Source organism: Columba livia, chromosome 3, assembly GCF_036013475.1.
Source record: "Columba livia isolate bColLiv1 breed racing homer chromosome 3, bColLiv1.pat.W.v2, whole genome shotgun sequence".
Lineage (NCBI taxonomy): Eukaryota > Metazoa > Chordata > Aves > Columbiformes > Columbidae > Columba > Columba livia.
In genome coordinates, this window is record NC_088604.1 from 17,582,764 (window position 1) to 17,609,274 (window position 26,511).

At 38.7% G+C, this 26,511-nt stretch overlaps 1 long non-coding RNA gene across 4 annotated transcripts in view; it reads left to right on the forward strand.

The window, feature by feature from the left end:
* The window catches only part of LOC110362143 (uncharacterized), a 295,772-nt gene that overhangs the window by 57,964 nt on the left and 211,297 nt on the right, over positions 1–26,511 (forward strand). For all 4 annotated transcript variants that reach the window (XR_010471122.1, XR_010471121.1, XR_010471120.1 and 1 more), the window contains exon 9: positions 20,720–20,770. This is a non-coding gene — a long non-coding RNA (uncharacterized LOC110362143). The remainder of the gene's footprint in view (positions 1–20,719; positions 20,771–26,511) is intronic.

A 26,511-nucleotide genomic window follows, 5' to 3' on the forward strand; every position in this document is an offset into this window, starting at 1 on the left:
TTCTGCTGGCTGATGATCAGAGTGAGGATCCCTTGATTTGATACAATGGCAGTGTTATGTATTAGTAGCATGAACAGGAAGCAGCTGGTGTCCTGTTCAGAAAACAATCTCAGTTTTTATTGCAGAGAACAAAATTGAAAAATAGGGGGTGTGTGTGAGGGGCCTAATCCTTAAAAATGCGGAAGTTTGGATACTGTCCCTTTTCATTAACTAGTCACTTCTGGAATAAATCTAGATCTGCCTCTTTTCACAGAAAGCTCTTCTGGTGTCAGTCCTTTGGAATACAGGGAAAACCGGTTAAAGCCCCAAAATGGCTATTTTGCACCTGCCTGCTGCTTCTCCTCTTCCAGCTGGTGAGAGTGCTCAGTTGTGCAGTGCTTTTCCCTTTCTCTTATTCATGAAGAGATGGCACATCTTTTTGGTCAGCATCACTGAAACATTTCCTATTCTTTGTCTTCGATGCCATTTAAAAAGCCAGCTGTTAGGGGTGGTTACTGTGTTGAGGGAGTTTAGCTCCATTGCGAACTCAAACTTCTGTGAAAATATAGGATGGGTTTCATAATAACTGAAGAGTAACAGAAGCCTATAGCTGAATTTGAATGTGTCTGCATAGCTGTTGAAAAAAGTGTGTACTTAATACCTTTCTCTGAGCATTTTTGATATGCACTAACTATCATGATGTCTCTGCAGGGCAAACAGGAGTAGTGCCTGGACAGTGCAGCTGGATCATGGAGGTTCCTCTTATGTAGTTCAGGCATCTGAAATGTAGTAATCTCAGTCTAGCCTTACTCCTTTAGGCTCCTCTCCGTCAAACACTATGCAATGTGGGGGGATGTTTCACCTCAACCATTTCAAAACCTGTCCCAGGTTGAGAGGAAGAAAGGTCTCCACTGTCCAGTGATGGAGCTCAGGGATAATTCATCAGCCCGTGTTTGGGCTCTAAAGCCAGGTGACCTGGGTTGCCTTGATGAATGTGTCCTGACAAATTAGGAAAAACAGCAGAAAATGAAGTGAGGGCAGGCAAGGCCATCTAGTGACAGTGTCCTGGCTGCCAGGAGGTTGAATTATAATTCCACTTTTAACACTACTGTGTATTTGACCTGAGACAGGGTCACTTCCGAACCTTACCTCCATTTTTACCCCTCTTTTTCCTCCCATGTTTTGTCTGTGGTGAATTTTGAACATTTATTAAGTGTGGGAGACAATCCCCCTTTTCTCCTAATGAAGACTGAATCCTGGTGTCTCACTCATAATAGAAAACATGAGCCATCTGCTTAAGACATCCTGGTAAAAATGCTCTTAAGTCATTGCTGTTTCAATTGCATAAGTGACTTAATCAGAGGAGGAGGATGAGAAGCCACTTGTCTTGTTTCTTAGAGCAAAGCCCTAACCACTGGGCTAAACCATGATTAACTGGATTGACGAATAACCAACAGGTTGAGGAACCTAGTGCTTAGGATGATTGACAGTCTGTTCTTAAGAAATTTGCTTGAAAAATGCAAAAGCTGCATTCAGGTCATGTTATGACTGGCTCAGACAGTGCCTGAAGTGAAGGTAGTCTACAGGCTCAGTAGCCATTAGGCTACTGGGCTATTTTCTTGTCAACTCAAGGAATATTAAGCTAACAGTAAACAGTGGCTGAATATTCTGAATACATAGTTCAGTGTCTAGGGTACTCTCTTTTGAGAAAAGTGGTTTCAGTTCAAATTGTATTCAGTGGAGGACAGAAGTGTTAAGTGTCTGGGCAGAGCTGTAATTACTGGAAGAGAGTGTGAAACCAGTGACAGGTATCATTATTAGCACCTAGCTCTCAAAACTTTATTTCACTTGTTCAGTGCAAATCCATAAATAATTTGGGGATTACTGAAATTATACTTTTTGGCAAATGCCATATATTATTTCACCTGATCTTGATTTGTCATGTAATCAGCCCATAGCACCTACTGAATTGGTAGTAATGGCTGCTTTAGTAGGTAATGTGTGAAAATATGTGATACAAAAAATTGGAAATTATACACTCTAAATTGCATCCTTGGCTCTGTTGCCTTCCATGGAACATGCTGGATTATCCAAGATCTTAATTACTTTACTTTCTATTTTTCTCCTTTTCTAATGAATCTTTATCAAACAGTCCCAGCCATTTTGGCAGACCCATAACTGCACTATTTGCTACAGTAGAAGTTGCTGATAATCTGTAAATAAAAATACACTGTCTCCAAAGTTTTCTTCTTTTACTCCAGAAACGCAGAGAAAATACATGATTTTATATATATATATAAAATAATCCTTCCTCCTCACCTGAGTGGAAGTGTAGGAAAGGAAAACTGTTTAATCTTCATTCTTATGCTTTTCTGATTCACCTGGCTGCTCTTGGAATTCAAAGGAAAACAGTTCAATAAGGAAGAGGAAAATTACAACCTAAGTTTTATACAATCTTTTAGGATAAATGAGATTCCACTGTTATTATCCCTCACCATTGCCTCTCCTCAGCTCCTGACTGCCCTACAAAGAAATGTGCTCTCTTGCTAGCAAAGTATTTGTGATAGAATATGGATTTAATAACAGGGTAGGCTTTATTTCTGACCTAATAAATAACGTTAGTTGAATGACATTCAGGCCAGATTTACTAACAACAGTATATCCTTTGTTTTTTACAATATTGCACTCTCTATAAAGAAAGAAAATATCTCTATAACAAACAAAATATCCCAACAGACCAATCAAACAAATAAAAATTGAGGGCCCTGAGTCTAGTATAAGCTTCATAAATTGTTCTTCCTGTTTTTTTTTTTCCTTTTTCAGAAAGGTTAGGACAATAGTTTCCCTTCAGAAAATGTTTGCCATCAAAGAATATGAGCTAGTCAGTTATTTCCTTGTCTGAAATCAAAATTCATTATGTCCAATATGATTTTGACAGGTCTTTTAAATGATTGTAGGTTTCAAGCTATCAATAATGCACATCCATGTAAAAAGCACAGACCCACTTTAGCTTCTTCTTTTGCACATCAACATGAGGTTTCTCACTGTCTTGTGTCTGAGTAATAATTTACAAAAAGTCATGCTATAATGGCAGCAATATACTGTGCTTGGTGGAAATACACAGGATTTTCCTGTGCATAGAGCTAAATCATTCTTTTAACAGGTAAAAGTGAATTCTGTGATATAAACAAAAAAGAACATGAGCTTCACAGATATGGTAAACCATAAGCTCAGAGGCTGGTAGAGCCTGGCCTTCAGCTGGCATAAAAAAGGAAAGAATTAGTTTCAAAATCAGCATAAAGAGCTGACGTGAACATGAGGCAGAGGCAGATTAGAAGACTGTGCAAATGGGAATTACCTTGCTGCTGTGACAGTAATTTACCTGCACTGCAGGTACCCTAGGAAAATAAGATGTCAGAGCCTCATGGAAAGCTGCAAATCTCTAAGAGGGCAAAGCAGGGTTTCTCCTTAAGGCAGGAGTGGGACAAACTACAGGCTGCCTTTAACTTATCCCTTGGCTTTTACCTGAAATGCTTTCTGCTCCAGAAGAAGCCTCTTACTTTCAAGGGCTTAGTGTTTTCTTGTGTCTTTATCTGACCAGATGTGGAGATGACATAGACTTTGATGCCAGTTTACTTCAGAGGAACTGGGAACAGAAGAGGTGACACTCTAGCCAAGAGGAGGAAAACAGTAGAGCAGACAAAGGGTGGCCAGTACATACCAGGAATTTGAAGAAGATACCAAGTGCTTCCATTACCATGTTAATCATGTATGTTAACACAAGGTTCACCACCAGTCTTTTCCACATTATAGCTAAGAATGGAACATAAGATATAAAGAGTAGTGGGTTGGATAATGGAGAGCAGATCTCAATGCAAAGAGTAAATGTTATCAGAGATCTGTATGTGCGTAGATCTTCCTCAGATTATAACCTTCTTAGCAAGGAGAAGGTTCCTCAGTGCTATTATCCTGCTAAATACAAGGAGTTAGTCTGTTATTTTGTGAGGTACTTGACTAGCTCTTGATCTTTCCAAAACAACAGAACCGTGATCTAGGCCTCAGAATCACTCAGGAAGAATGGATAGAAGACTTGTGGAGGTGCATAAATACTAAACTGTTGTAAATGGCAGGGGAATTATTCCATTTTTAGAAAAGTAATGTGGCTGCCATTATTATTGTTTGCATAACAGTCCTGCAGTTTCTTCAAAGTTTGTACAGACGTGTTCAATTTCAGTCATTTGTCCTGTCAGTTTTTCTGATACATGGTACATCACTTTCTTTAAGATGCCTAAGTGGTGGTGATTAGTGGTGTGTGATGAATAGACAAGGAAGCTTTACTTTAAAAGGAAGAATTCTGTATGTGTTCTACATGTGAAAGTAAAACATAGACTTTCCATTGTAAATTATATGTTGCTATATTTCCTGCTTCATGTTATATTGAAGCACCACAGCCCAAACAACTTTAAACATGTGCGATGGCTGTGAGATATTAAAGTAGAAGTGAAGGGCCATATATCAGAGTGTCAACTTCAGTAACACCCGGAGAGTTAATCGCTAGCAGCCTCTAGTACAAGTTAGATTACCCTAGAAGTATGTGTGCAGTCTCTTTTAGCAGGAAGTCAATGTAAGTATGAGCTTTCTGATGTAAAAGCAGAAAACAGGGACTATACTTTAAAAGCACTAGGGATGATACTGGAATGCCTCAGCTCGTTTGGTTTACTGAGTTTAAAGTAGTTGCTGTTGAAATGTTTAGCTTTGCCATCTCTTAGTGACTCTGCAAAGGAAGAGTAAACCATGATATGGTTTTGATGTCCTTCAAGGTGCAAGGACCTGGCACTGAAGAGCAGCTGGTAACTGATCTACTCAGACTGTAATATCAGAAGATTAGAGGGACTTCAGCATTAGCTTCTCAGTCAGTACAACAGAGCTGGTCTAGGGATGTAAATGGCTGCTAGATGCATGTGCTTTGCAATTCCTCATTTCCATTCCGAAAGGTCTCCTATAATAACAAAACTATGAGAGCAACTGTAGCTTGTAGAAGATTTTGGTGGTGATGCAGTTGTAGGTTAACATGTTGAAATGCTTCTGTATTGTGTCTATGGAACTGCAAGTGACACATAGTGTGGATAAATAGAGAGAAGCCAAGCTTTGATAGGTGATTATATCCAGTAATAAAAGGTGGATAAGTTCCATTAAGAAACCTGAAGATTCATTCAGGACTTGCACTCTTTTCCTTGGCTTGTTTAATTTTGCTTTGCTTTCCTTTCCACCAAGAAATCAAGCAATTTATCAGAGGGTGGAATCACAAGATCTAGACTGGAATCACAAAATCTGTATGCATAGTGCCAGACTAAAATTGATTCCAGCAAATGAGGCAGGCTCATAAATTTAGAGCAGGTGACAAGAAGCAAGCCTCCCACTTCTATCCGTCCCAGGAGGTTTCAGGTTTCAGTGTCTTGAAATAAATGGAGAAGAATCCCAGGACATGCAAACAGCCAGCTTGGTGCTCCCTAAGCACAGAAAAAAATCTAACATTGCTTCTCCTTAGACGAAGTTGGTGAGAAATTTAAGAAATATGACCTACTGTTGTCTGGATGGCTTCTTCCTCTGACATAACTGTTTCTAGGATGTAGGTAGTGAAGAACAAACATCATTAGTTTTGTGTACAATAGATCAACAGTTTTGTATTCACCAATGACTAGTGGTCAATCAATACAGTGCTGTGAGGTGGTCTGCACATGAAACCTGGAAAAATATTAAGAATTATTTTCAGTATTACCTTCAACTAGAAGTTAAATTATAAGACTACAGAGTAATTTTGATTAATTTGAATGAAAGCAATGATCCATTAGCCCTAAAGTTTTGGGAACAAGACAATGAAAAGCAGTATGTCTCAAAGAAGTGCTGCAGTCCACATCTAGAAAATGACTGAGATATTTCTGGTTTGGGTTAAAAAGCTCATGAATTAACAAGAAAGTGGAAGAAGGGAATGCTCTGTATCAGGATTTCTGGTTGTAGAAGTAAAGTAAAAAAGAGTTAGAAATATGGCAAATGAGGACAAAATCCCCTGTTTGAAGGACTGAATACTACTAATAATACTATGTTATCTTGGAAAAATTATGTAACCTTTGGAATCCAGACAATTAGTCAGCTTTTCTGGCACTGTAATATTATTTCAGTAACATTACTTTTTGGGAACGTGCTAGATTTGTGGCATCAGCATCCATTTTCTAGACCTACTAAAGGAATACTCATGTCACTTCATTTTCGTTTTTTCTTTCCCATAAATGTGAACATTTCCCTAGATGAAGTTGTTTATGTGTGATGAAACTTTTTCAGTATTCTTGTATCTCTTCTTTGTGCTTGAGAAAGAAGCCATTGTGAGGTTCCACTGTAATAGTAGACGTATGTGTGGAGTTAGTACTGAAGAACACTGGTGATTACGGCTATCTGGACTTCACACTTGAGAACAGACATCCACCAGGAAGGAAGAAATGACACTTCAGAAAAAAACCTCAACTTTCTTGTCCTCTTTTTTAAAAGGGTAGATGATAGAAATCACATTGATAAGCAGTTCTTCTAGCAGCTTTATTAATATGGGATTTTTTGTTCTCATAACCATGAAGAAAGGTTAAACAACCAAACCTTTAGAGATGGAGGGCTTCTCTACAGCAGTTAATAGGGATTGTGTACCCCTTTCCTTTAGCCTTTCAAAACTAGCAATAATTGTTCTAATAATAATAAGAAATAAATTTAATACATTCAGTGTTTGTGGTAAGTCATGTTTAGGTTTAAAATGAGTTATTCCTTGCAATTAGAGACAAGAAAAAGGTATGTAGACTGGTAAAACAGTCATTCACACCACTTTAATCTGGCTTCATGAAAGACATGTGACATGTTTGCATTGCTAAACACTTAGCAATATTGACAGTGGAGCTGAGATGCCTTGCAATCAGGCATTATTTGATCAGGCAGTTCTTGTTGTACTGTACATAGTTAGAGAGTTGCTTTAAATACAATAAATAAAAGTAAAATCTTACACAAGGCAGCACAGCTTAGTAATTGCTGTTTTGGAGCTCACGTCGCTGCAGTTATTTAGCTCAGCATTTCATCTCCAGCTGCAGCACAATTTTTGCCAAATATAGATAAATGAAGTTAAAGTTATTGGCAGTGACTAGTTCTGTATCCCTGTTTTGAGTTCACAGATTTCATAGGAAAGGCCTTCCTTTATTTTTGTAGCAGGCAATTGTTTTGAACTCCAAACTTCTTCACACTCCAGTACAACACAGTGTTTTCAGTTCTACTTTATCAGACAGATACTCATAAACAGAGAGAATGAGCCGGTTCCCTGTTTGAGAAATATACCACATGAAATGTGAGGGAGGAACAAGCTCAGAAACTGAACCTCACTCAGCATATTTTAGGGGTTTAATGTAATCTCGATACTGAACTTGCAGACAGTGCCTTTCAGCATGGGATGCCTAACTCTATAGTGTGGTATGGGATGACCTGGTAGTATGGTTTGCTGCAGATCTTCCCTCTCACTACAAACTACGTACAGGTGCCTTTGATACTGTCTCTCACAGTACTCTCCTGGACAAAATGTCTAACATACAGCTGGATAAACACACAATGCCATGAGTGAACAATTGGCTGATGGGTCGGACTCAAAGGGTTATAGAACGGTAGGAAGATGTGCCAGGGGAGGTTTAGGTTGGACATCAGAAAAAGATTCTTCACCCAGAGGGTGCTGGAGCACTGGAACAGGCTCCCCAGGAAGGTGTCACAGCCCCAGGCCTGACAGTGTTCAAGAAGAGACTGGACAACACCCTCAGACACATGGTGTGAACTGTGGGGTTGTCATATGCAGGGACAGGAGTTGGACTCTGATCTTTGTCGATACCTTTCAACTCAGGACATTCTATGATTCTATGAAATCTTTTTTCATATGCTACATTGGCTTCAATAACTTCGCTTGGGACAATAGCTTTAGTAGCAGTGAACTCTACAATTACAATGGGAAGATGACTGAAGTTTGCCAGTAAGATTTCAAAGGGAAACCATATTTTCAGAATTAGGAGGGCAAGCATTTTTTTTTTTTTTCCTGTGAAATTTACCCGATTCATGCAGAGTGACTGGTTTCAGCTGAAGAAAAGGCTTCTACTTTTTGTGATTTCTTACCAGCTTTACCAACACTGGGAGTTTCACTTAATGAATCCTATGTTACCCTTTTTCCCAAATAAAACTTGGAAGGTTCAATGAAGTTATAGGCTTTTAAGTGAAAAAAACCCCAAACAAACAACAAAAAACCCAAACAAACAAACAAAACCAAAAAACCCACAAGAAACCCCAAACCACCTAATAAAATAATTGCTGCTGATAACAAAGCACCAAATGAAAAACAGGTATTTGTATTTTCCTGTGAATTATGGAAGAGGACAAATATGTTTCTTCAGCTAATGCAGAATTATTTTCAACAGATGTTATGAAATGATCCACTTTTTGCACTCATTTTGATATTACTTTAGAAAAATTCAGTTAAGAACATCTCTTAGCTCTTTTGAAATTAATGGGGTCTCACAATGTAGGGTGTGTAACTTTACATGCTATAAATATAGTATTAGCTCTTACACAGGGCTTCTTCATTGAAATAGCTGAAGCACATTACAAGTAGAGCTAATTAGGCATGATGGCTTTTTCGTATAAGAGATGTTGGTGAAAACAATATTTTTCACTTTTGAAAATATTTTTATTACAAAATAAAACTTTTTTAAAAGACAACATATTTTTTTTCTTGAAGGTTGTCTTATGGAAAAAGGTACTGTTTCCCATGGAGAAAAAGAAAAATATTTCTGTTTCATGAAAGGCTATATAACACAGCAATAAATTTCCAACAGAAAATTTAGGATTATTTTAATTAGGACCACTATTTAAGTCTTGTGTTCTCCGTGTTATGGGTGAATTATTATGTATTTTATAAAGGAGTAGACAGAGATGTTACTAATTCTTTAGGTTTATAAGGTGAATTGGTGCAGTCATAACAGAACTGTAGGTTTTACATCCCCATCTCCTGTTCACAGTACTAAACCAGCTGAAAATAGTACTTTACAATTTGAGGGAACGAGACCAGAGCTTTTTCCAGTATGATTCTTCTTTCTCATGAGAGTAACTAGTCACAGCGAATAACAGTTTTGATGTTCCAGACAGTTTGTACAGGATTATTATTCCTGTTGTTACTACTGGTGAAACTTTTCACTGGTGGATTCAGAGAACACTTTTCTGAAACTTTTGTACCAATATGACTCCAACAAATACAGCTATCTTTGTGTCAATAAACGGGGTAAATAAGGATCAGGCTCACTGCTCAGTACTGGAGAGGAGGTATTTCTTAGGGCTGGATGAGTATCTCTGGTTCCTACTGTCTCTCACATGTTGAAGTTGACTCCCTCAGGTAACTGTACTTTCTTGTGGCCACTCATACATGTCATTGTCCATGTGTTCCAGAATGTAGTTTGGAGCATATGAATCTAGCTGGCTTTTGCTGAGGAGCACATCAGGCCACGCTCCCTACAACTCTGCCAAAACCTGTGCATGGCCAAGGCCATTTTGGTGCCCTTTGGTCTGAGGGTGAAGTTGCTAGTTTCACAGTCAAATGTAACAACTCCTCATTCTGGCTATTTTCCTCATGATTAATCAACCTGACTAGAAGGCTGATCTGGTTTCATCAGCTACGTAGCTAGAAAACAGAGAGAAAAAACAGAGCCTTTTTGATATGGTGGTTGCATTCCTTTGGCGTATCCCTCATGGAGAGCAGTTTAACACAGGGTCTCCTGTTTGTACATACAGGGCTGCCATCCCCCTTTGAGCGACATAACAATGACATGATGTGAAAATAAAGCAAAAAACTCCCAGGAATGTTCCTCTCCAAAACGCTTGTGCACATACAAATGCACACAAGCGAGCTCATTTACACACTCAGGCAAATGCAGGCGTCTGCATATGCACACACACCCTGTCACTTTTGGCTCAATAGTGAGCGTGGTTAAATAATGTCAATAGCAGAAAGTCTTACGGTGCTGACACTTCCTCTGGCTGTAAAATATTTACTGTTCCTTTAAAACTGTGAATAAAAAAAGGTCAGTCTGTATACTGAACAAGGAGTAAAAAAAAAAAAATCCTTTTTTTATTAGAAAACACTTGAAACTTATCATGTGCAGCAGATGGGAGTAGAAAATGCAGCTTGAAGACAGTTATATAAATATATCCTTGATGTCTGTTTTGCTTTTCAATTTGCAGTGAAAAGTACAAAGGTAGAGTAGAGCGCCAGTCAGGGCTGCACTGTGTCTCTTGATATCCATTCCAGATGTTGGCTAGACTTTGTGGAGCCAGGCTTATGGCACTGAGGCTGGAGCTAGTTGTCTTTTCCTCCAGGTGTGATGCTTCATGCTGATCCCCCCACATGCTAGCCTGTCTTATCCAAACACACTAAGCTCTGTGACAGGCATCTACCACCTTTTTGACCAAAATTCACCTCCCTTCCCCCCCACCTCCAGGCTTTCCACCCACCCCAACTTCTTTCAGCTTGATGGGCTCTGCAGACAAGCCCACTTGTCCCTGCCTATCATTCTGTCACTTCAAAAGCAAGTCCCCCTAAAAAAATGAGCTCTGACGTGGTTCTCAAATAATGCTAGTCAGTTAGTAGCTGCTTTGAATATTCCTCTTTGTGTTTTGAGAGTGTCTGGAGGTACTATTTGACACCGAGTATGTCTGCCAAGCCTCTAATGGTAGTTCTCTGTTTGTGCATGCTTGTAAAGGATTTTACACTGTAATATTTTAACTCTCTGATTAAACATTGCTAAGCACAGAAGTATATCATAAATCTTGCAGGCGCCAACTCCATTTATCTGAATGTTAGTTACTGTCTATGGTGGGTAAACAAATTACAGCAGAGTTTATTACAATATATGGGGCCACGATGTAGATCTATTAATATCTTGTACCCCCTGGAAATATATTGTTGGCTCACAGTCTGAATTTTCTCTTCTGAACAATTAAAAACAAATTCTGAATGGAGGGTGGGAGGGTGCATGTGAGAGGGAGGGGGAAGCATCAGCCACTTTCAAGGGGAAACTTGCTGGGAGTAACAATAATGAGCTGCAATATCAAATTACTACTATCCTGGGTTTGAGGTCAGTACATATTGAGCTAGTTGTAAGATATTAAAGTAGAAACTTTTCTAGTTTGGAATGCATTAATACTGCTAAAGCTGCCAGCAAAACAGCTAGGAAGCATTTGAGTTGGAGTGGGCAGAAACAAAGGAGAATGTTAACAAGCAAGAGCATTGGAGTCTCTTCCTTTCCCAGCTACATGCAGCATGTTTGCAGAGATCATTCTCATTAACACTAGCAGGTCTGTGGTGCACAGATCTTCCACTTTTGATAGGAGATGAGCATTAGAGAAGCTGGAATATTTCTGAAGCCATCTACAAAAATAGTCACTTCTATTTTTTAATCAATTTTCTTAGCCTACACAAATAATCCCAGTTATGTGTATTTATTGCAATCAATGGAAGCTCTGTCTTCACAGAAATTTCTCAAAGTGCAGAATAAATGACTGATTAAAGTAGGAAATTAAACCTTTAGCAATTCTATTGGGAGGCTTCGGGGAGGGTTAGTTTAATCCTGTTTGTGATGGTTTATGATATGTTTCAACATACAAGTAGAAGCAAGAAAGATGTGCTGTAAGTTTTAAGAAAATTCATGGCAACTATTAAAAATAATTAAACTTCTAAAAATTTGGCACAGGATCAAGATCAAAACAGTATGTGTAAATCCCTGCTCACTTTTGATACTATAAAAACCTCACTGCTACATGTCCTGGTACATGGAGTTGTGGCTACCAGGCTGGCTATTAGTGGAGCTGTACCAGTTGGAGGTTGGAGATTACTTACAGTGATGCAGTCATGATGGTAAAATAAAATAAAGTAAGAAACTAATTCTTCACTAGTGCTTGCAGGGGGGTGGGCACTGCAATCTCTGGTACAAACTGACAGCCCTAACACCATGTTCAGGGGGAGCAGCCACTGCTAGTTGCTGTCTATCTCCCTTCCAGGAAACCACAAAACACCAACATTTTACAGACTGGAAAAGAGTTCATTACTTGCAGGGGCAGGGCAGGATAATGTTCCGATGTTCTTAGCTGGGCTCCAGTGGCCAATAACACAAACACCATCCTTCATAAAAGCAACTGGGGCTCAGTAAAAATAGAAATCCAAATATTTTGAAAGTTTTTGCATTTTGTCAATATCATAAATCATCACATGATATTGTATAGCAATGGTGAAAATAGGTCTGTAACTAGTAAAATTAGAACCACGGACTTTTTCCTAAGCAGTTTTTCTTTACATCAAAAATGAAATAACGCTAAACTCATTGCTAGCCTTTTCCTATTAAAGTCAATGCATTCAGGCCAGGGTTGAACTCAGTTACAAGATTCTTAAAGCACCACAAGTGCTATGTTTGTGTCAGTTTGTAAAGATCTTGTTTATATACAGACTCATTGCTAGATTCAACAATGCGTTCAGCATTTTGGCCTGATCCATCAAAGCATTTAATCACATGTGCAGGCACGTAGGTGATTTATTTCACATCAGTTAAACTATTTATGCGCTTAATGCTAAGCATGTTGAAGGGCCAAACCTGCGATTTGAACTATTTTTTTTTTTTAAATGCCATGCAGGAAAAGTGCTGCAGTTTACAAAGATACTGCCAGGGCAAGTACCACCTCATCACTGCAAAGAGAACCCAAAGGTGCCGAGCCATGCTTGTTCATATTCTATTCGAATCCATGCAAGCAAGGAGCTCCAAGTATCTCTCACAAGGTGTTTAGGACACATCTCTTGATCACTGAGGTGGAAGGTTCAAATAAAGTATGTCCTGACTTCTAAAAGAATGTGAATATTTTAGGAATAAAATTTGATTTTGCACCCTGAAATATTTTGGGTAATCAAACCAAGACTTTGGAAAGTGTTCTGATCCTGGAAGGACTCCCCCAGTACAGTCCTCTGAAGTAAAGGAGTGTTTGTCAGAGGGATGCCAAATAAACCAAAGTGTAATTTCCTGTGGTTGAGCATTTTCACCTCAACTGGAACTGATTAGAAAGGTTTGAATCTAATAACTGGAAAGAGAGGGGCAGGAGGGATCACAGGCGTACATGGGTTCTTTGGCAAGGGGACCCTATGGGTCATCAGAAGATATTTGGGCAAAAGCTGAGAGCTGGGAGAATAGGACAGGAAAGAGGGGAGGAGGAATTAACCTTTTAAAGCTAAACTAGGGAGAACAGCAGAACAGGACAGTTAAGTGGAGGAAAATGCTTGGGGCAGTAGAGTAAGAGGAAGGTTTGCCTGCAGGCTTCTCCCTGGAAAAAATGGAAAAGCAGAAGGTAGACTAGCTGATGCCTTGACGTCCTCAAGAAGCTTCCCATAGCAGGCTATGAAGAACCACTGAAAGGTTTACATCGTAACTCATCCTGGAGAGAGGAGCAAAAATGTCATGGTGGAGACAGGTGAGCAGGGGGAGATAATGAAGGTATGCAGTCCATCTTAATATAAGAAAGCTTAAAATGAACAATGGGAACCGACAGAAAGAGTGGTACTTGGGAAGAACACGCTGGGGTGTATATGTGCAAAGGACATAGATATAGAATATGGCTTTGTGTTGAGACTTCAGTAGCTGTCTGGTTGAGAAAATGAAAAGGCTCTCAGTGAGGATGACTTCATCCTATGGTATCATTAAAAAAATGTTGGAGAAAATAAAAAAGGGCAAATGACAAATGTCAGTCCTGCCAGATTGATCAGTTGTGACATGGATTATTTATCCTTTCCACCCAATTTTCAAAGACAGGAAAGAGAGGCTTATAAGACTCTGATCCATCTAGTGAATTTCAGGTTTGGGTGTCATTCATGGTGTAGAAGGCTGATCTCTTGATTTCATATCTGCAGACTCAATGACAAGAAGCAAGTTCATCAAACACCCAAGGAGGTTTCAGTGACTTCTTAGAGCTTTGATGATTCTGCTACTCTTTACACAGTATTCAGTAGCATAATCATGGACTCACGAGAATTATGAAGGTTGTCAAAAGGGACTGTAATATTTATTTGTACTATAACCCTAAACTCTGTTTTGGATGTTTACTGAATTTTCATGACTATTCACCAAGCATGTGAAATGACAAAAATATTTTGATGCACATTGCATAATAATGATTCCAAATATTATTGTAAAATTCTCAACTGTTTGTATTTGCAATGAAAACACTATTACTTTAGTTAAATCTGGGAACAAAACTCAGTAATATAGGGTCTAAAGTTCAAACTCAATTTATATGACTTTTGAGTTTCCAAGTGCCCTGAGACTTTCTGGCCTGTCTCAAAACAAAACCCAGTTGGAAGTAGTGTGTATCTGACTCAGATCAATGCTGGTTTTTGCTTAGTCAGCTATGGGATTTTTGCACAAGCACCATTTGAAAGATACATTCATTAATCTTTTCATTACTACTTTTCCAGAGGTTTTTCTGGAGCAATGCTGACTTTTAAGATGGGGAGAATCAAATGAAGTAATAGGTAAAACTTACTTCAAGTGTAGTGGCCTGCATGGTAGAAAGCATGAAAATGCTCATGAGAGAGGAAATGAAATGAGCCCATGGTCTGAACCACAGATGAACTGACCGGTTAAAATCATGAGCAGAAAATCAAGCAGTACTAACCACAAAGTTACAACATCTGGCTTATGAAGTCAGTTATCTACACAGCACTAGAAGCTGAAGATAGGTAGTAGACAAAATATCCTATTGTTTACCTAGCACTTACACTTTCTTTTTGCTGCTATTTAAAGACACTGTGCTAGATGGACCTCTGGTTTGACCTTTGTGCTGCTGTTCTCAGGATCAGTCATGGGAACTCCCTGTCACACCGACCTCTTCACAGCATTTGGTGATGAAAATATTTTTGGGCAATCCCCACAACTCATGAAACTCAGCACCAGCTTAAAGAAAAATTGAAGATGAATTTGCATAGATTAGTTGTTTTCTGGGAGTACTTCCTTCAGCTCTGTGTTTAACTGTGAATTAATTCTGTGTCTTTGTGATGAGTTTTCTACAGATGAATTTCTTTAATGAGTTTTATTGCTTAAGCTCCATCTGTATTTTCCAGGAAGTGTGTTTGTAGTCTTTCCCACTGGATATAACGCTTATTTTTTTAATTTCAGGAATTTAAATGAGGTTTCTGTGTTATGAGCTATGTCACCTAAGTTCTGCTCATGATGCATGCCGAAAGATAGAAAGTTGACTGAACAATACAGATTTTCAGTGGTTTCAGTAAGTCTCCAGAGGAGACTATCTGTCTCCATGAAGCTACAGGGAACCCCAGGGATACTGAGGAAAAATGCCTCTGCCAACACTGGTGGAGAAAGGCATAAAATGCTGTGCCACTGGTGCTATGGTGGGAGGTGTCCCCAGTGCATGCAGCAAGACCAAGGGAAGGATTGTGCCTGCACCTCTGATCTGTTTGGTCATGTTGCCATGTGGCTCTGAAATGCCACAAAATGTACTTGATGGTTTCCTCACTGCACTCAGGGAGTCCACACACTGTTTGGGTCCCTGGTGGATGCTTCAGAGAAGGTCAAAAAGGGCCCTGTATGTATTATACCTTGGCACGATGCACATAAGCAGCTAAAATTCAGGCCTGTGTGAAGGCTGCCTGTTGTAAATGGGAGACCGCGTGACAGAATTACTCTCATGACTATAACAAGTGGAGCCAGTGTGCTAAGAAAGGAACACGTAGCTGCAGGCTAGATGAATTAATTTTTCTAGGACTGTGTGTGTCATAGCCTTGATAAAACTCAGTTCTCTTTGTACACTCCAAGCTGCTGTGTTTGGGTAATATTACAAGATATCTAATGTTTTAAGCTTTCTTATGTCTCACTAAGCTTTAGTTTCTCTTTCTGGCAGACTTCTTTGATATGGTTTTTATCTACTATTGTTTCAGAAAAGCAAGACTCCCTACAGCCCGTCACCTCCTCCCTTGCTTCTCCATGCATATCTTTTCCCAGAACTCCACATTATGGTCAACATTAACTTGAAGTTTCTCCTCTCAAAGATATGGGATAGCTGAGGCAAATAGATAGGTAGCAAACAAATCACATCTTACTTCAGCTAAAGTTAGAACTACACAGCTGTGGACAAAACATCTCCACATTCAGCCTCCTGCTTCGGTTTCCTCTTTACCTTGGATGGTTTCTCTCCTTGGGTCAGAGTTTTCTGGGTTGTCCATGTCACTTCTCCAGTTTCAGGTCTGAACTACTTTTCTGAGTCCTATCTGCTTCGAATTTCTTTCCTACGAAGTGATCTCAGAGGAACCAACTTCTATAAGTCCCTTTCCTATACCTCAGGTGATCTTTAGATAAGGTGTATCAGATTATCTGTTTCTCGGTAACTAATCTGTATTTCAATTACTATCTTTCCTGGGAATCAGGCTTGAAATAACCGTTTGCTCTGGATAGTTGCCATCTTTTATCCAAATCTGCTCCATTTAAATGGAGGATCATCAAAGTTTAATGGCTCACTATTTTTAGCCATGAGCCAGGTGCAAGCAACTTTTCTGTCACCTACTGTGGGTTTTATGTCAATATGGAAGCAAAGGATCGGAAGAAGGAGCTGAGGAGCTGTGTGCCACATTCCTGCTGGAACTTGCATCCTGACAGGTGTCCATAAGAAAGATTCCAGTGTCAAGAAGAAATCATAGGTATAGAAATTCCCAAAACTGTCTCAATCTAAAATGCTGTCTAACCATATGTCTCGTTATAATTAGCACTGGTAGGATGCACGTATTCCAGATCTGAGTTGATAAATATATTCATTTTGATAGGATAATTTTATAGAAATCTAAAATATTTTCTGCCAGAGTGTGGAATGCAACTGTCTTTGCCAGCAATCTGAAGTCAGTTTCTTTGAGATGCAAGCACAGCCGCAAAAAATGGTTCCTAACTTCAGTGAAAACAGTGATCTCCTGTGGCTCCACCATATCCCCATCCCTGCCAGCAGTCTGCAGGACTCTGTCTGGCTCAGTGTCCATCAGCCAAGAACAGGTCTGGTTCCCTTCTACCGTCAGAGTGAGAAATCCCATCTGTTGCAGAACTGATTATTTCTCACTTCACAGGAACATACTTGTTCTTTACTTATCAGTGATATGAATCCATACATATCAAAATAAAATTATTTTTGGGTGAGATAGGAACTGTTTCCAAATTCAATTCTGAATTACCTAATCGTTATAGATGCCTTGCACTTGAATGCGTGCAAAGCATAGGTCCAAGCTGGATGGGCAGTCCCTGGACTCTGAGGGATTGGAATTCACATCTTTTTCACATACAAGGCTTGGAAGGAATGAACTTTAGAAATTCTAGTTCAGTAGATTCAAGTCCTGAAAAATACTTCACCTGGGATTATAGTGGAAACATATTGAGTGAAGACACCAGTTAATTGTTATCACTGTCATTCTTATGTAAGAAGTGCCTTCAGCTGCTTATGTGAATGGAATTAGAACACAAATTCTTGACAATTTTAACACATGCTACCTGAATATCCATCTGCTTAGCTTAAGAACAAAAAAGGGGTTCATTAATGTAGTATTGAATAAATTAGCCATGCTGCTATGTGTGTTGAAATGTGTTACAATATTTAGCACCGCTTCCTTTTTTTTTAAAAAAACCCTGTATCTTAAAAAACCTGCTGTATTTTTCATATGAAAACCAAACAGCAAATTGGATCTGCATCTAACAAAAGAAATTCATGTTTTGAAGTTGCAGAGTGGTGGCTGACCACTCATCCACATGGGCTGACTAGAAATGTTGCTTAGAAACACCACGTTATCAAAGAGAACCCAACATCAGGTTGGAGTGTTTCCCAGACAGCCGGTTAGTGTTGATAATTTGCAATGGAAAATTCTAATATCTGTTCCAACACTTTCTTATTTTCTAGATCTTCTTACTTTTCCCTCTTCAGATTATTTGTCATTTGACTTTACAATTTTCTTCCAAACTCTGATTTGAAAGATAGCATAGAGGTATGTGAACTATATTTTTGGACTAGTAAGTGCTTCAGCAGGTATTAAGAAAGTGTTGTTCAGCAGAGTAAAATATATGGAAAATACCTAATGGAGGCATTGGAGTGTAAATTAATGTTATTGACGTGAGGACTGACTTAGCTAGATTTAAATGCATTATTTTCTCTGTATACCTTAATAATGAACACTTATCATGGTCTTTTGTTTCTAAAGGTCATGAAAGAATTTACAGACTCTGATCAAATACAGAAATTATCTATCCAAACATTGCCATCATCTCCTAGTTAGAACAGAGGGTAATTTTATACTTTAAGACAGAAGAAGTTATCCAAGCAGAGCAACTAAAAAACTGCATACGTCTTGTCCTGTGCAAGCAAGAAGATTTAACAGAGTCTCCTCATACTCCAAGGCAATTTTATGTTTCAGTAGCCTGTTGTCTGCTCCTTTGGTCCACATCAGGATGTACAGTATCTTTCACTCCAACTACCACATCTGGAGTTAGGAGGAAATGGGTCATACGGGAACATATGGAGAAAAATAGTCTTCAAGCAGTTTGGGTTGTAGACTGTTGAAATTTTATACATATTCACTACTTGAATAGATATGTTTTTATGTATATATATATATATATATATATATATATATATATATAATCCTGTGTCTTAGAGAAGACGTTTTGCCTCATCCTTCTTGGAAGAACAGCTTCTAAACCAAAGCTGCACCCTTGTCTTGACCCAGGGGGAGGAGTGCCATCTCCTGAGTCTCCCACATGAGCTTGCACTTCATCTGCCAGGGTTTCTTTCAAGGTCCTTGAGGGAAGTGCTCACCCAGAGTACAGCAAATTATTTTTTTCTTAAGAAGAAATATTTTTATTAAGCATGCACTATAAGCTGTTGGATTTCCCCAGCAGCCCTTCTTACTGCCAAACCCAAGTCTCTTTTAGGTCTTTCCCTACTTGCTTATTTATTTATTTATTTATCTATTTTTTAATTCAAAGGGATACATACAAAGTGATGCCACAGTAGTATTCAAGCTGGTTTCCTGATCAAAACAGGCAGCAAACTCAATGAGTATTCTGCTTCCCTCCGATCTTAAAATAGGGCAGTTTTCTTCCTTGAAGCCACCATTGAATAATGTGCAGTCAGACCTCAGCCCCTCTTCTAGCTCTTCATTTGCATTTCAAGTTTGTTCTGAGGTACAAAATAAAAGTTTAATTTTATGAGCAAATGGTAACGTAGAGAATAGCAGGAGTCTGTATGTGGGAAATTTAAGGCAGGGTAGGTCCTGTGTACAATACATTGTGTTTTCAAGGGCATTCAGGGTCATACATTTCCCCATTGCTCTAAGACTACTGCCAGTTTCAGTGTAGTAAGCACAAACTAAAATGTTTAGGTTACTTACAATATAAATGTCCCCTGTCAGAGATATCCTTCATGTGGGAAGGTGAAAATGAGTTGTGAAAACAGGGCGCAGAAAACTTAGATGACAACAGAATGTGAGAGAGATGCCACAGAAAAATAGTAGAAAAATGCAAATCTACATTTAAGATTTCCATATACTCTAGAGTACTAAAATGCAGTTGGCACAGTCTATACCATAGATTAAGGTATATTAGTGTTCCCAATGGAAGTAAGGAGAGGTGATTTACCTGAAGGAGAATGATCAAAAAGCTGCGTGTCTGGACAAGGCAAGACCCCACATTCTTTTAACTCTCTCATAGGTTTCCATACAGTGCACACTTTGTCTTTGGTGTCCAAGTACTGCATCCAATGGTCACAGAGAAAAATGAATGTCTTGTAGACCTTTTATTGCCTTGATTTCCCACAGAGCTCCTATAGCCCCCTATGGGTGCTGCAGCATGAACAATCACCGAGCTGGGACCACATTCTGTCCTCAAGGTGCTCAGCTGTAGGGTGAAGAGCAACACTGGGATCATACAACCACCACTGACTGGCAGCCAGGCTGAATCGGCTCCTGTAGATGTCACAGAAAGACACCAAAAGAAATTACAATAGTGATGATGATTTTTCCTTTCTCGAAGGAAAGAATATGAGTGATATGTGAGTGGAGAAGATTTCAATGTGTAGTACTATAAGCTCACATAGAACCACAGAGTCATAGAATGTCCTGAGTTGGAAAGGATCCACAAGGATCATCGAGTTCAACTCCTGTCCCTGCGTAAGACAACCCCACAGTTCACACCATGTGTCTGAGGGTGTTGTCCAGTTTCTTCTTGAACACTGTCAGGCTTGAGGCTGTGACACCTCCCTGGGGAGCCTGTTCCAGTGCTCCACCACCCTCTGGGTGAAGAACCTACTGTCCAACCTAAACCTTCCCTGCCACACCTTCCTGTCAGTCCCTCAGGTCCTATCATGGATTGCCAGCGAGAAGAAATCAGCGTCTGCCCCTCCTCTCCCCATTATGAAGAAGCTGTAGCCACGATGAGGTCTCCCCTCAGTCTCCTCACACTCCCAACTAGACCATGGTGCAGACAGGGTGGAAGCGGCAGGGTCCAGGGCAGCTTCATGATTTCATGAAGCGCAGCAAAGTCAGTGCTGTGCTGGTCTGGGATTATCAGGTGTGCTAATTAGCGTGGTACTGATTCTGTTTTGCTTCTTTCAGATGAATCGTGGATTCCTTCATGGTGCTGTGCTACGCTGAAGGAAATTTCAGGTCTGTGCAATATTAGTTGGGGCAACTTTGCTTTGTCCTGGTTTGATGGCATGATGTAAATATGTCTTAGGTTTTATTAAAGAGAGGTTATCCAGTCAGGGAAGAAAAACCATCATATGCACCTTCAGATCACAATATACCCAGTTCAGCTTCTGGCTTTTCCACTTACCTCAAGGCATTTCCAGTGAATCTTTGGATTCAGAGCTTTAAGTTACAACAAAACAAACCACAAGGATTTAAAATAATGCACAAATGCAGGGGGAATAATTGACATCTAGGTACATGAAGATGCCAAACAGAAAAGACACAAAAAGTCGAACTGATGACAGGCTTGCTCACAAGAAATTGTGTGTGGGTGACTCAGTCCTGAGCACAGGAATACAGTGACTGGGGATGTGACAGCTGCGGTCCTGCACTTACCATGGCTCTGGCCCCATCCGCTGGCCTTAAATAGCTGCCTGCCACTGCTGCAGATTGATTTATCTCTGATGAAGGTTAGAGCTGCTGGCAAAGAGAAGTGGGATTTAGGCATTTCCATTTTTTAAAAGGACAATTTCAGTTAATTATTATGCTTTTTAGCACATTGTGACATATGCATGACTTTGGAGAAGCAAAGAAGCCCATTTTACAGTCATCATCATAGCATTTTTAGAGGGTCTGATTTAGTCTGAGGTCAAACTGTACATACATATATGTACACATGGAAATAAATATCTATATGCATATCTACGGATATGTATACACACATACACGTATGTGCATTTTTTGAACTTAGTTTAGTTAATGAAGGTTTTCCATTGGCTTCAGCAGGGGAGGTTAAAGACGTATTGCCTATCCAATCTTCGTGTTCATTGATGCTAACCTTTCTTTTGAAACTTAAATTTTGTGCGTTCTATATATGCCCAAGTTTTGGTGCATCTAAATTATATATTTCCACAAGGCCATGCTTAAATTTAGGCAAGTATTAAGTAAAAGTTCCTTGTGCAGACAAAAAGTTCTCAAGGAATGGCTAAGATATTTCAGTAACTGGGGGTTGTGACATACTAAAAAAATGTGTAGTGGATTTTTTTTTTGGGGGTGGGGAAAGTTTATTCCTGGCAGAATTTGCCAACCTTGAAACTGTGTTGTGTACAATACTACCAGCTTTTTACATTCACAGAACACAAGTCATTGCAAATACTTTTTTGATCAGATGTAGACCAAGTTTGTCTTAAACCATATATGTTTTTTCTTTTCGCTGCAAGGTATTAATTTAAGCGATAATGGTGCATTTTCAAGTAAGCAATTAAAAAATATAATTTTCTCTTCTAAAGGCTAAACATCGGTGAATTTCTTAGTAACACAAAAATCTTTCTAGTACTTTCAATCCTGTTCCAGACACTTCTTTGTTTCCTGTGAGCTTGCTCATAGATCATCGAAAGAACACATTATTCCAAGAATAATTTTTTTTTAAAACAATGTAAAAATAATTTAAGATGTGCAATAGATTATTTAGATTAGCATCACTGTTTAAGTATTTTAAAGTGGTTCTGTCTCATGTGATTTTAATTTTATACTACAAGTGCTGGGATTGCACATGGTTCTTGCAGGAAACCACTAGGTGGTGCTAGTATGCATAGACTACCCAGTTATTTTTCTGTGTTTGAGCAAATGTTCAGTCTTGAGAAGAAACACGTAAAGCATGACACTTTATTAGAGGGACTTATAGGAGCAAAAGAGGCATTGGCTTTACGCTGCTCTGATGCTCTAAGGTTTTAAGACAAAGTTTCTTGCTGCCAAACAGGCTTTGGTGTTGGACATAGAAGTCTGAAAGAAGAAATGTACAGTACTTACAGTCAATTCAGCCTCTACTCTTTCAGTTTTCATGCATGTGTGGAAGTCAATATGTAAGACTGAATATCCCCAGACTCTTCCTGGCTTTTTAATCCTTATTCACTAGGAAGCTGACCTAAAAAGCCCTAAGACTTTAGTACTTAGAAAAGTGGAACATCAGTATCATGGTGAGACACTGATGGCCTTCCTTCTTAAAGGGAATGGTGTAGTGTAGACACACCCACTCCAACTGAATCTGGACTATACATATCAGCAAGAGATATATGTCTTTTTCCTAAATTGATATCAAATTCAGCACATCAGAAATCTGAGGCATGTCCAGCTACCTTTCTTTTCCCCAGAAAAGTAGCTGGGGAGAGAATTGGAGTCTTTGTTCCAGTTCAGACACTGGCTTGTGCCATTGCAGGAACCTCAGGTCGAAGAAGATTGCAAGCACAACCCAGTGTTAAGGGGTTGGACAGAACTAAAGTGGTGGTACTTAGGGATGTGGTTTAATGGCGGACTTGGCAGTGTTAGATTAATGGTGATGTCAAAGGTCTTTTCCAACCTAAATGTTTCTGTGATTCTATGAGAGAGACTGGATATTTTCCTCCAACAGTTTGATCCTAGGTCAATCTTACTGAAACTACATTATCCTTTGCTCTGCACTGTCCTTGTAAAAAGTATATAACATTTACATAGAAAATAATTATTTACTTTAATGCTTTGTTACCTGTTTGGCTCAAATTAATAAAGTTGGTACTGTGGATTTGCCAAAGACCACATCCATAACCAGTTCATTCTGTATGACAGTATTATTGGTTCTAATTTTATCTGTGCGGCATGGGAGACAGAGGAAGAATTTTAGCATTGTCAAAAGAAGGTCTGAAAAGGAAGAAAATACCATTTTATGTTTATGTAACTTTAATTCAGTATCTTTCAATACATTAATTATGACAGTCTGTAACACAGCTGACTAGAAACCAATCACCTGCCTCTTACAAAGCTGCAAATTTTCAAAAATAAATTTTCATCTAAGATAACCCAGTTTCAGAATGTTACAGAAAATATGTTTACAGTTGAAACATGCCTTCCTACCAGTAGATTTTTTTCTCAAAATTGATACGGTATAATGGACCATGTTTAATTACTGACTATTTACATGTTTTATCTTAAAAACACTGTCACCTCTGCTCTTTATTTAAACAAGGATCTATTTTTTTTAAATTTTTATTTTCCTTCAGGTTCTCTGTTTTATTTAGTGCATCAGACAGGGAAGACACTTGCTTGAAGGTGTTTGGTAAAGAACATTTTCTTAAGGACCTTGTCTTATGAGTGTGCATGGAAAAATTGCTGGCGAGTTGCAGGAAAGATGAACAGCTTTCTGGTTCAAGAGGTGCAATGCCATGTAATTTTACTCTGATTACAGTTCCCCACAGAATTCTTTCATGACTAAGCAAACATTATTTAAATCTACACTTTTTACTCTTGGCCACTAACTTCATTTACAGGGAGCTTAACATAGGATGCCAACTGCTAATAGATACAACTAATACTAATTCTGTTTGAATAAATGAAGATCTTCAAAACATCTGGTTCTAGAGGTCTCAAACTAGGATTTTCAGTTGGCAAACTCTTCTAAATATAAACCTTTAACTTTAATCTCTTGTTTAGTCCTAACTTGTGAAAATAATAATAATAGTAATAGTAATAGTAATAGTAATAATAATAATAATAATAATAATAATAATAATAATAATAATAATAGCAGCTAACAGGCTGTCCAGAGAAGATGTGGATGTGTTCAAGGCCAGATTGGATGGGGCTTCAAGCAACCTGGTCTAGTGGAAGGTGGCCATGCGCATGGCAGGGGTCGTAGAACTAGACAATCTTTTAAGTCACTTCCAACCCAAACCATTCTGTGATTCTATGATTCTAATGTCCTAGAGATGTCAGGTAGATATATTCACTCATGTTTGGGAATAATTCTGTGGTGACAGGCTGTACATAATGCCCAGAAGGAAATTAATAATACTATACTCAGCACATGACTTCATGAAATCCCATACTGAGTGGAGAAAGCAAAGAGAATGAGAAGAATGAGTCAAGGTCCTGTGCAAAAATAGGAAGTGGTACAGTTATACCATCTTGTACCACCTTATGTTGTATATCCCCAAAGGGGGATGAATTAAGGTTTAATGGACAATGCAATGCTGATTCTGTGGTTTGCTATTTTTTGAGTGGTATGTTGTGTAATACTGATGTCTTTTGCATATATTTAAATGTATTCATTAAGAACATAATTCTGAAACTACATTACAGTGTATGTGTGTATTCAGCCAGATGTGTGTCCATTTACATTACACAATGCAATGTATATTCAGAATTGCATTTTCTTATGAATACATGGAAAATCAAAACATAAACCATCCCGGGAATAGCACTGGTTTAATGCTTTTGTTTAAAATCTGATTTCCTAGCAAATGTTTTCTGTTCAAATACAATTTCTAAGAGGAGGAAGTGTCAGTTTCTGTATGAAAAAATAAAAATCTTTGTTCTAACAAGGAAAAAGGCCAGTCCCCTTTTTATTTGGACTGAGGAGGAAAAAAACCTCAGCTAGTAGAGATCCTGAGATTTCCAGTATATTGAAGCAAAGAAAAAAGTTTCAGACATGACTAGTCTCCCCACACACCTTATTCATTTTTTTTCCAGATGCTTGTGGTGGAGACAAAAAAATGAGGAGAGGAAAGACATAGTTATCTAGCTCAGTGAAATGGAGCTAGCTGGTTCCAGATTTTCCTCATTTCTGCCTTTTCATTCTGATAACACTTGCACATTCATTTGTATTTCACACAGGCCCTGGAGACCTGTAATACCGATATGACCATATATTGTGCAGCTGACGGAATTTTTTTGTGTAAGATGCCTTGTTTGCCCCATAGAAACTGAAATCTGTCCAAATGAATGTCTGTATTAAAGTTTTCAAGCCACACTATGAGTGGTAACAATTTGGACAGAGACCAGCAACTTGAATGAATGCTTAAAATTTCTTGCTTGTCATTGCTATTGTTATTCAAGACCACATTTCCAGAGGTTGGCACTTATTAGTCAAAATATTAAAGACTACATTGTGCTGTCAGGAGTGACTTTAATCTGTTATAGGGGTATGCTTAGGGGGCACTGCTATTTAGAGAGACAGTTGTGAGGTGTTATGTCTGTCTCCTGATTTGTACTAACTTCTAGTAGTAGTAATTGATCGCTGGCCTTTATATACATGGGTAACTGTACACATATGGTTAGCTATTCTGGCATGCAAGTGAAAAATGGATCCGCTGCTTGTCTGTATGCTCTACAAAGGGAATATGGAGCGTAGTCATGTTACAAAATACTCTGCATCTGGAGTTAAGGCAATAGTTGCTCACAAAGGGGTGCAAGTCACACAATAGGCTACTTTTCAGTAATTACTCTTGAGTTATTTAGGCCCCAAGTGCATATAAAATGAATTAAAAGAAATAAATTTGAGTTGAAGGTATTATATCCCTCTCCTCTTATTTTCTGTGGAAACCTTTAAAAAATCCCAGCACCCTGCTGTTTTGGAGAAACAAACCTAACAGCACTGAGCTAATATACATGAACCAGAAAGAGAGATTGGCTGGTTTCAGTTCAGTCACAGGCTGAAAGCTCTGCAAAAAGTGGATGAAAATAGACCCAAAAAGAACATAACTGAGAAACATGGGAGATTCCAAAATGCTTTCCTATTGTGGTTTTAATAGGATTTTTCTTTCTTCTTCTTTAGGAAATCTTGATTTTTATAATTCTCTAAAAAGTACCAAGCTGAAGAGCTGTGTGCTAATTTTCTTTGCCTGCTGCCTTACTTCTTACATCACATAATTTATCTCAAGCCTATGTTTTACACTTAGATTATGAAC